The sequence below is a fragment of the Eurytemora carolleeae genome, unplaced genomic scaffold (assembly GCF_000591075.1).
Source record: "Eurytemora carolleeae unplaced genomic scaffold, Eaff_2.0 scaffold513, whole genome shotgun sequence".
Lineage (NCBI taxonomy): Eukaryota > Metazoa > Arthropoda > Copepoda > Calanoida > Temoridae > Eurytemora > Eurytemora carolleeae.
The window spans coordinates 30,402-32,960 of NW_019396987.1; positions in this window are offsets into that span (position 1 = coordinate 30,402).

The following is a 2,559-nucleotide window of genomic DNA, read 5'->3' on the forward strand; positions in this document are numbered from 1 at the left end:
GAGGAGAAGGAGGAGAAGGAGGAGAAGGAGGAGAAGGAGGAGAAGGAGGAGAAGGAGGAGAAGGAGAAGAAGGAGAAGAAGGAGGAGAAGGAGGAGAAGGATGATTTGTGAGTCATCCTGTAATGTAATTTTATATATCTACAATACATATGTATATATATATAAAATAACTGACAATCAAGAAAAATTCCAAATATTCCCAAATTTAAAGGTTTCCCGAAGTTATAATCAAATAATGAATATTAATAAGACTCAAATAGGTAAAAATTCGTCGTATTTTAAGAGTTTCAGATAAAAATATTGTAATGAAAATTTTAGAAAGGATTCACATGAAATTTGATGTTTGATATCTAATTAAAGAAGATACGTTTTTAGATTTTATTTTCTAATTTAAACAATTTTTACTTTTTAAATTTTAAAATCCAGAATAATTGAGTTTTTAAATTCGATGGACCAGTGGCGTACATAGGGGGGGGGCAGTAGTCCTCTTGCCCCCCCCTGGGAGTTCCAGGGGGGGGCCCTGCCACCCCCTGGAAAACACAAAATTAAATGGAAACAAATTTAAAAAGTAACACCTGACAATGACAAAGACTAAGGATTTGTCTAAATTCACTGTTAACACAAAATTTTAAGATACTTTAAACTAAAACTTTTGCAAAAACGAGACCTCGACATATTAGATGCTTATAACATGATGTAATATATGATAAAGGTATTCTATTTTCTGTTTTTCTATCTTTTCTTACAGTCAATTAATAAAGGAATTGTGTCTTTGGCACAAACTTAAATATGTAACCTTTGGAATCTGATGTTGTAAACCTTTGATATTTTAAATTCAGAATATTTGATCTAACAGAATTCATAGTTTGAAATATCTAAGGTCTACAACCATTGATAAAGATAGATTGTGCATAAGACGACATTTTTCATCTTGAAAGATATAAATGTACAGAGATGTTTTAATGATATTCCTATTATATAGATTAACTAGGTCGGTTGTGAACATTGGCTGTTGTTATGTCATTGAGTACTTGTGGTGTACATGAGTTCTGTAGAGAGAAATTTAAGTTAGTTTAGTCCTTCTCATGTCCTTCTTCAGTTCTTTGCTCAGTGAAATATTGTTGTTCAAATAGTTCCATTCCCGGAATTATTTTACACTCTATTCGGGAGGAATGGTTAAACCTAGTAGATTGGAAAAGACTCAATCCGAATGTTATCTGCAACGAACGTTATATAAAAGTGAATGGGAAAAAGTTGTCAAAGTCTGTTGTTCCCTCAATTTTTAATATTATCGGAGCTGTTCAGAACTGCTCCCTGGAAACTGTTCTGAACGAACATAATTATGCCGTCCCAGCTATTCAAAAGCTAAAGAAAATGTATGACGGAAACACGAGCAAAGGGAAAAAAATCCAAAAGCAGAGTTATTTCCTCAAAGCTCAAAAAAGAAAACTCGACGAAAAAATTCACAGTCTAGAATCTGTGATTGTCGAAATAAAAGACAAGTTCTCTTTACCAGAGGAAACTATAAACCTTCTTCACAGTTCAGCAAGTAAAATTCGGGGGGAGTTGTTTCAAAGAGTTATAAAAAAGTTAAAATATTTGGATTGTAGAGATAAACATCTTCCAGCTCTCCGATCGTTCGCTTAGCAAGATTATTCTTTTTCAAAACCAGTGATTGTGATTGTAGACTAAATTTTTTTATAAACAAAAGTTTGATGGTCTTTGATATTTAAACATGAATTTGAGTTTTTGGCAAAAACTCTGATTCTTTATTAAATTTTCTCCATAAGAGAGAGCAAAACTTTTTTAAAAAATCAACCTGACACTTCTTGACTTTTAGAAAAGAGTCATTTTTTACAGAGCCGTAGTTGTCAAGGAAAAATCAAAAATACCTCGGAACTTAAAAATAATTGAGCTATGACCCTTAAATGTTCTACCTCAACCCCCCCCCCCCATAATTTGATATACTCAAATAAAATTCACTCCTGAGTGGTTTAATAATTATTCATTAAAACACCAAACCACACTACTTATCATTGAAGTACACTTTGACCCCTAGAAGTATGAGTTCGCGGACTGTAAAATTCTTGGTGATTTTGTTTGCATAAGCTATCTATGTTTATTTATTTATCTATGTCTACAACATTTGGTTCCAAAGATATAGTGATTAGAAAATCAGAGTTTGTGGCAAAGACTCAATTCTTTTATTTCCATAAAGACATATTAAGCGTAATTTCAAGTTCCCCTTTATGCAATGATGACAATAACATCGAATGAAGGAAAGAGAAGTTATGGCTCACTACTGAGAAAATCATTGAAATGTTTGTGCAAGCAAATCCAAGAAAATTGAAGCTTAAAAGAGTTGGAGAATATGTAGATGGAATAAAATTCTATCTGCTAATTTCAGAAGAAATTTCGTTTATTAGTGAAAATATCATTTTTTAATGATGTGTTGATTATTGATTTAGTTAGCTGTGATGGAGTTAAGTGATAAATTTATAAATTTATAAAGTTAAAAAGTTAAAGTTAGTTTTTCGAGCAAAGGAAAATCATCATCAT